Genomic DNA, 9,365 nt, shown 5'->3' with positions numbered 1-9,365 from the left:
GCTTGGTAATGAGCTTGTTTTGGGCGAGCAGAGCATCTACATTATTTAGCTCCATTACTCCTCTAGTGTTGCCTCTTTCAGAAGCATAGAAATAGTCATTCTCTGCTACTGTTTCAATGACATCTATGGCTTCCTCAATGGTCTTCTTCTTGTTCAAAGATTCTCCGGATGAATGGTCTACAGCCTTCTTTGATTCATATGACAAGCCTTCATAGAAGATGTGCAGCTGCACCCATTCGTTGAACATGTCAGGTGGACACCTCCTTGTCAGGTCCTTAAACCTCTCCCATGCTTCATAAAGAGTCTCACCATCTTGTTGCCTGAAAGTTTGGACCTCAGCTCTCAGCCTATTGATTCGTTGAGGAGGGTAGAATCTTGCTAAGAATTTGTTCACCACATCTTCCCAAGTTGTCAAGCTCTCTTTCGAGAAAGACTCCAGCCACTTGGCTGCCTTATCCTTGAGTGAGAATGGAAATAAGAGCAATCTATAGGCGTCAGGATGAACACCATTAGACTTCACTGTGTCACAAATTCTCAGGAAGGTGGTTAGATGTTGATTGGGGTCTTCTTGGATACTTCCTCCGAACAAACAGTTGTTCTGAACAAGGGTGATGAGCTGTGGTTTTAGTTCAAAATTGTTGGCATGGATGGTTGGCTTTTGAATGCTACTTCCACAGCTTCCTAGGTTTGGATTGATGTAAGAGCCTAAAACTCTTCTATCCTCCCCAGCAAGATTTGCTCGACCTCCTCCGCCATGGTTGTGAGCCTCTTCTTCACGATGGTTTTCCATGTTTTCTTCCATATTTGGTTCGAAGTATTCTTCAAAGTATTCCTCCTCTTCCTCAGCACCAACTACACATTTTTCTCTTGCTTCCCTCCTTAATCTAAGGAAGGTCCTCTCAGGTTCAAAATCAAAGGAAGTTGAAGCCTCGCTTCTTCTCCCTGTCATACAACCAACAAGGCACAAGCAAGGAAAATAAATGCAGAAAGTATTCTGTTAGAATTACTGTTAGTGTGAGTGATGCAATATATCAAACAGTTAGTGGGTTAGTGAACTGAATTGTAAATAACAAAGAAAAAATGAAAATGTAGGGGGAAGGGAAGAAATTAACTAGAACTGAAAGTAAATTACTCAAACAGAAAATTAAATCAAACAAAATAAAAAAAACTTAATCTAGTTATCCTCCAATTTAATCATTGTTGATGCACAATCAATCCCCGGCAACGGCGCCATAAACTTGATGCACGGAAAACTTGTCTCGTAACAAATTTCCTTCGGCAAGTGTACCGAATTCGTCGTCAAGTAAAAACTCACAATAGAGTGAGGTCGAATCCCACAGAGATTGATTAATCAAGCAACTTTGGTTAGAGGAATGTTCTAGTTGAGCAAATCAGAATTTGAGTTGAGAATTGCAGAAAATAAAATGGCGGGAAGGTAAATAACAGAAAAAGTAAATGCTAGAAATAAAGAGCTGAAAGTAAATGACGGAAAGTAAATTGCAGAATTGTAAATGGGAATGGGGTAATTGCTCATAAAAGTAAATGACAGAAATTAAAGAGAATGGGTAAGATCAGAAATGGGGAGTTCATTGGGCTCAGGAGATGTATGTTGTATTCTCCGGATCAATGTCATTTTCATCTCTTCCTCAATCAATGCATTCATTGATCTCCTTGGCAATCTTAAGTGATCGAATTACAATTCCTTGTAATTCAATCTCTCAAATCTTGATCAATAGCCAATTCCTTGGTCAATTGCTCATGAGAAGAGATGAAGTATGGTCACTGATTATACCACATGCATTTTCCAAATCAAGTATTGAGAGGATTATAGTCACATATCCATCCAAACCCAATTTGGTCCAGCATGAGAAAGTATTTCTAGCATGATCTCTTCATTCCTCTTTCAAGGTTCAGAAGAGACCCAAGTTTGAATAGCTTCTTTTCCAAGATAACTATCCAATTGGATGAAGATCGAAAGCTTTCAAGTAAAATCAGGAAAACAGATAGAGGAAGAATAATGAAAACTAGTATTGATCCATCAAATTACAACAGAGCTCCCTAACCCAATGAAACGGGTTTAGTTGTTTATAGCTCTGGAAAATGAAAGCAAAGATGGAGAATACATGATGAAAACAAAACTAGAAGTGCAGAGAATGGTAAAATACAGAGAGTAGTTCCCTCAATTTTCCAATATCCTTAATCAATTCAAAGCTCCTCCTATATATACTACTCTTCTAATCTTCTAGTTGGCTCTTCAAGTCTTGGGTATGGGCCTTTGGATCTTGAGTTTGAAGCAGTTATCTTCTTCATTGGGCTTAGCTTTACTTGCAGAGAGAAAGTGTGAAGTGGGTAGGGTCTTTAGCTCAGGACGTTAGTGGTGTTAACGTTAAGTGAAAATGTGGGTTCGAGAACGTTAGTGACAATCACCTTTTTCACTAACGTTCCTTACCCAAGTTAGAGCCACATTAACCTCAATGTTAGTGGCACAAACGTTGCCACTAACGTTGCCTCTTGGTCCTTCGCACACGTTATTGGGACTTACCTTTCCCAATAACGTTGAGAAGCCTCCCCCTTCCTTACGTTAGAGTCCACGTTAACTTAGTAAACGTGGCTCTTAACGTTAGCTTGCCAACCTTCGAGAACGTTAGTGACACTTACCTTTGTCACTAACGTTCCAATGTGCCCCTATCTCCCACGTTAGAGTCCACTTTAACTAGGTTAACGTGGCCTCTAACGTAGCAATGCTAGCCATCTCCAACGTAGTGACAAAGGTGAATGTCACTAACGTTGGCTCATCATCTCTCTTCTTCATGTTAGCTTCCACGTTAACTAAGTTAACGTGGGAGTTAACGTGGCTCATTGTGGCTTGTGTGGTTCATTCCAATGTTAGTGACAAAGTTAGGTGTCACTAACGTTGGCGATCATATACTTTCTCCACGTTGGCTTCCACGTTAACTAAGTTAACGTGGGAGTTAATGTGGCTTATGGAGGCTTGGCCAACGTTAGTGACAAAGGTGAATGTCACTAACGTTGGCTTCTCTTTTGCTTCTTAACGTTAGAAGCCACGTTAACTAAGCTAACGTGGCAACTAACGTGGCCACTTATGAGCTTGGCCCAACGTTAGTGACAAAGGTAAGTGTCACTAACGTTAGCTCCATTTTCTTTCATCCACGTTAGAGTTCACGTTAACTTAGTTAACGTGACTCTTAACGTGAGCTATGATGGCTTCGAGAACGTTATTGGCGATTACTTTTCTCATTAACTTTGCAAGCTAGCTCTCATTCCTACGTTAGAAATCACGTTAGTGAGACTAACGTGGCTGCTAACGTGGTTCTTCCTTGCTTCCTTTGTCCTGAAATCAAGCAATAAAGTGCATCAAAGTTCTAGTCCAAGTCATGGGAAATGCAACATCCAATTTGTCGTTAATTTCATGCAAAATCCTCATGAAATCATGTAAAGTGCACAATGTATGCTTGAATCAAGATCTAAGTGAATATCTACCCAAAATTAGCTTATTTTCTAAGGAAATGCATGAAACTACCCTAAAAACAGTAAAGAAAAGGTCAGTGAAACTGGCCAAAATGCCCTGGCCAGCCTTAGCTTCACAGGCTGAGTCAGGGGCTAGTTATGCTGATTCCGTAGCTTTCCTTTACTCTCTGGTTTATCTTTATCATTTCCTATTAGGTTTCTTAGCACACAAGTAATCCTTTCTTTTGAGCGTTGCGCTTTGCATTTTGCGATTTTCGCTTACCCGTTTTGTTTCAAGGCTCCTAGTATAATCCTCTTCTCTATTATGTATTTATTTTGCTGTTTAGAGGTCCGTAACACCACACTACCTCTATTCTACGACTTAAGCATAAAACTCTGCGTAGTAGGTGTTACACCTTTTAAGTCAACCTTTCAAAAAATTGTGACCATAGATCCTTTTAGATATCCCCCAAAACCGTGGCCACAGACCCTTTTAGGCCACTCCCTAAAACCGTGACCATAGACCCTTTTAGGCTACCTCCAAAACCGTGACCATAGATATCTTTAGGTCACCCCCCTAAACCGTGACCATAGACCCTTTTAGGTCACCTTCCAAAACCGTGACCATAGACATGTTTTGGTCACCCCTGAAAACCATGACCATAGACCTTTTAGGTCACCCTCTTTTGAAAAACCGTGATCATAGACCTCTTTAGGCCACCCTCCAAAACCGTGACCATAGACCCTTTAGGTCACCCTCCAAAACCGTGACCACAGACATGTTTAGGTCACCCTCGAAAACCGTGACCATAGACCCCTTTAGTTACTCTTTTTTGAAAAACTGTGACCATAGACCCTTTTTGGTCACCCCTAGAAACCGTGACCATAAACCCCTTTAGGCCACCCCAAAAATCGTGACCAAAGACCCTTTTGAGCCACCTTTTTTTTAAAAATCGTGACCATAGGTACTCTATGGTCACCCTTTTTTTAAAAAATATGTCCAAAAAAACTGTGGCCCTAGGCCTAAAATGTTGTAGTGCACAGAGCTCAGCTGCTTACTCTCCAGAGACAGCATATGAAGTGGACACTGGTGACAACATCTTGACCACCATAGTGGAGGTGAACTATATAGGAAACACATCCAGAAACTCCAATAACAATCCCTATTCGAATACCTTCAATCTGGGATGGAGGAATGGTGCACAAAATTGTGATTACACTTTTCACAACTCCGCACAACTAACCAGCAAGTGCACTGGGTCGTCCAAGTAATACCTTACGTGAGTAAGGGTCGATCCCACAGAGATTGTCGGCTTGAAGCAAGCTATGGTTATTTTGTAAATCTTAGTCAGGAGATTGATAACAAGAGTGATTGTATTTATGAAAAATAAATAACATGAAATAAATAGTACTTGTGATTCAGTAATGAGAAACAAGCTGAGGTTTCGGAGATGCTCTGTCATCTAAATCTCTGCTTTCCTACTGTCTTCTTCTCCAAACACGCATGGCTTCCTTCAATGGCAAGCTGTATAATCCTCTCGGATGAAAAATACCAAGTACGATCTCTGCACAGCTAATCAACTGTCGGATTACTCGTCTCAGATGAAAAATACCATGTACAGCTACCGCACGACTAATCATCTGTCGGTTCCCGCTAGCGTCGGAATAGGACCCTTGTCCTTTTGCATACTGTCATTGCGCCCAAAATTTGTAGGTTTGAAGCTCGTCACAGTCATCCCTTTCCAGATCCTACTCGGAATATCACAGACAAGGTTTAGACTTTCTGGATCCCAAGAATGCTGCCAATTGGTTCTAGCCTATACCACGAAGGTTCTAACCTCCAGACTCGGTCCGTGGATTAGAAACCCAAGAGATACGCACTCAAGTTTTTTCCCAATGACTACATTGAGTTCAGATAGAATGGGAGTGGTTGTCAGGTACGCGTTCATGGGTTGAGGATAATGATGAGTGTCACGGATCATCATATTCTCTATATTGAATAGAAAACAGTAGTAATTGCATTAATCCGTTGAAACACAGCAGAGCTCCTCACCCCCACCTATGGGGTTTAGAGACTCATGCCATCAAAGATACAATATGGAATAAAAAAATGTCATGAGTTGTAAACTGAATCTCTAAAACTAGTTTTTATACTAAACTAGTAACTTAGGTTTACAGAAAATGAGTAACTAAGTGCAGATAGTGCAGAAATCCACTTCCGGGACCCACTTGATGAGTGTTTGGGCTGAGCTTTCAAGATTTCACGTGCATATGCCTCATATTGGAGTTAAACGCCACCCTGAGTGCCAAAATGGGCGTTTAACGCCAAGAATTATGCCAGTTCTGGCGTTTTACGCCAGAAAGTTTTAGGCTGGGTTTCAACGCCAGTTTGGGCCATCAAATCTCATGAAAAGTATGGACTATTATATATTGCTGGAAAGCCCAAGATGTCTAGATTCTAACGCAACTGAGAGCACGCCAATCGAGCTTCTGTAGTCCAGAAACTCCACTTCGAGTGCAGGAGGGTCAGAATCCAATAGCATCTGCAGTCCTTTTTCAGCCTCTGAATCAGATTTTTGCTCAGGTCCCTCAATTTCAGCCAAAAAATACCTAAAATTATAGAAAAATACACAAAATCATAGTAAAGTCCAGAAATGTGATTTTTGAATAAAAACTAATAAAAATATAATAAAAAGTAAATAAAACATACTAAAAACTATGTAAAAACAATGCTAAAAAGGGTATAAATTATCCGCTCATCACAACACCAAACTTAAATTGTTGCTTGTCCCCAAGCAACTAAAAGCAAAATAGGATAAAAAGAAGAGAAAGTACAATAAATTTCAAATATCAGTGAAGCTCAGTTCCAATTTGATGAGCGGGACTAGTAGCTTTTTGCTTCTGAATAGTTTTGGCATCTCACTTTATCCTTTGAAGTTTAGAATGATTGGCATCCATAGGAACTCAGAATTCAGATAGTGTTATTGATTCTCCTAGTTTAGTATGTTGATTCTTGAACACAGCTACTTTATGAGTCTTGGCCGTGACCCTAAGCAATTTGTTTTCCAGTATTACCACCGGATACATAAATGGCACAGACACATAACTGGGTGAACCTTTTCAGATTGTGACTCAGCTTTGCTAGAGTCCCCAGTTAGAGGTGCCCAGAGCTCTTAAGCACACTCTTTCTGCTTTGGACCATGACTTTAACCGCTCAGTCTCAAGCTTTTCACTTGACACCTTCACGCCACAAGCACATGGTTAGGGACAGCTTGGTTTAGCCGCTTAGGCCAGGATTTTATTCCTTTGGGCCCTCCTATCCATTAATGCTCAAAGCCTTGGATCCCTTTTTTTACCCTTGCCTTTTGGTTTAAAGGGCCATTGGCTTTTTCTGCTTGCTTTCTCTTTTTCTTTCTTTTTATTTATTTTTTTTCGCAAGCTTTGCGTTCTTCACTGCATTTTCTTACTTCAAGAATCAATTTTATGATTTTTCAGATTATCAATAACATTTCTCCTTTTTCATTATTCTTTCAAGAGCCAACAAATTTTAACATTCATAAACAACAATATCAAAAATATGCACTGTTCAAGCATTCATTCAGAAAACAAAAAGTATTGCCACCACATCAAAATAATTAGATTATTTTCAAGATAAAATTTGAAATTCATGTACTTCTTTTTCTTTTTCAGAAAACATTTTTTTCATTTAAGAAAGGTGAAGGATTCATAGGATATTCATAGCTTTAAGACATAGACACTAGACACTAATAATCATGTAATAAAGACACAAACATAGACAAAACATAAAGCATAAAAATCGAAAATCAGAAAAATAAGAATAAGGAAATTAAAAAACGGGTCCACCTTAGTGACAGCGGCTAGTTCTTCCTCTTGAAGATCCTATGGAGTGCTTGAGCTCCTCTATGTCTCTTCCTTGCCTTTGTTACTCTTCCCTCATGGCTCTTGTTGAGGTCCATAAGTGGGCTCTCTTGTTTGCTCCATCCTCTTTCTAGTGATGGGGTTTTGAGATGAATCTCTCCATCAACCATGACTTGGAGTTGAAAGCAACTGCCTTCCCTTTCCTCTTCCTAGAGGTTTCTCCGGCCTTAGGTGTCATTAATGGTTATGGAAAAATAAAAAGCAAAGCTTTTTCCACACCAAACTTAAAAGGTTTGCTCGTCCTCGAGCAAAAGAAGAAAGAAGGGAATAGAAGAAGAATGATGCAATTAATTTTGAAAACTTATTACTGTATACAAGAAAACGTTTAAAAGGATTTGAAAAGAATTTGAAAAGATATGTGAGTTTTGGAAATGTTTTGGAAGGAATTGAAGGGAATTAAAAAGAATTGGAAAGATTATTAATATTTGAAAATAGAAATTGAAAGATGAATGTTTGAAATATGTTTGATGCAAAAAATTATGAATTAAAACATGAAAAATTAAAAAAAAAATCGAATTGGAAACAAAATTACCTCCCTTGTGTCCTCCTGGTGTTAAACACCCAGAATGCATAGCATTCAGGGTGTTTAACGCCCACTTGACTGCCTATTTGGGCGTTTAACGCCTGCCAAGATTCCTTCTTTACTGGGCGTTTTTCTGAAGGCCCAAAATGATGCCATTTCTGGCGTTAGACGCCCAGAATGCTGCATATTCTGGTGTTTAACGCCCAGAATGCCCCTTTACTGGCGTTTTGACTCCAGTGAGCTCCTTTTCTCTGTGATTCCTCTGCTTTATGTCCTGAACCTCCATTTCTCTGACTTATTCACTGAAATGCATGTAACTAACATAGATAACAAAATAAAATAGACTTATATAATTGTTACAAACATCTAATTTTTTATAATGGCTGGGTTGCCTCCCAGCAAGCGCTTCTTTACTGTCTTTAGCTGGACTTGATTGAGCTTTTAATTTAGTCTCAGTTTTGAGCATTCTTGCTCAACATTTCCTTCAAGATACACTACAAGAAAATAGCTCTATTGCCACGCTTTTAAAGCGTGACGAAAAGCTGAAAAAACCGTGGTGATAGCTTTTCGCCACGCTTTTTGAGCTACCGCCACGCTTTTGAAAGGGTGGCCTATCTAAGGGTGGTGGTTGCTCTATCGCCACGCTTTTGGTGACCTATCGCCACGCTTTTTCTTTTGCCACGCTTTTTACAAATGGCCACCCTTTGAAGCGTGGCCGTATGTGAGAGATATGGCCATGCTTTAAAAGCGTGGCCATATGGGAGATATGGCCACGCTTTTAAAGCGTGGCCATATCCAGAGGTACAGCCACGCTTTAAAAGCGTGGCAATAGCCTTATAAAATTAAAAAAAATCTTTTTACTGATTTTTACCTTCATCGATACAAAATATAAAATTTTCAGTTCTTTTTTATTACCAAACTTATAAATATAGTATGCAATTTTTATTACAAGACAAATCAAATAATAATTAGTGACATACATAATTTTCGCTATAATTGTTTTATACATTAAAAAACTAATACTCAAATACAAAATAAATCTCGAGTTCAAATTCCAAAACTAAAAACTGAAAAAAATACAGAAACAATACAACTTAAATACTAAGTCCTTTGCTGTTCCTCCTTCCTCTAGCCCTCTTAAACTTCCTTCCTTTAGATCATACATAATTGTTTCGGAAACATTTGTGAAATTTTTTACCTGCAAAAGATGGCAAAAATAGATACAAAATTGATAAATTATTTTGAAGCTTCACTTTCCATTCTAAACAACACTAGCTTTATTTTCTTTTAGCCTATTACTCAAAGTCGCAAACCAAAACATGTGTTATCTTGTAAAAAAACTTTAAAAGAAGATTAAAGAATAAAATTCTTGAAATTGTAAATTCACGCTTTTCCTGTGTTCCCACGCATCTCCACAATACAGTTTGGATCCTTT

General features: G+C 38.9%; 1 non-coding gene across 1 annotated transcript; it reads left to right on the top strand.

The window, feature by feature from the left end:
• Nucleotides 1–245: 245 nt before the first annotated feature.
• On the top strand, nucleotides 246–349 carry LOC112731266 (small nucleolar RNA R71). Its single transcript, XR_003167053.1, has one exon. It is a non-coding gene; the product is annotated as a small nucleolar RNA R71 (small nucleolar RNA).
• Nucleotides 350–9,365: the final 9,016 nt, after the last annotated feature.

This window comes from Arachis hypogaea, chromosome 12 (assembly GCF_003086295.3).
Source record: "Arachis hypogaea cultivar Tifrunner chromosome 12, arahy.Tifrunner.gnm2.J5K5, whole genome shotgun sequence".
NCBI classification, from domain to species: domain Eukaryota; kingdom Viridiplantae; phylum Streptophyta; class Magnoliopsida; order Fabales; family Fabaceae; genus Arachis; species Arachis hypogaea.
The sequence above is the reverse complement of the archived record's forward strand: the minus strand, read 5'-3'. Positions and strand labels throughout refer to the sequence as shown.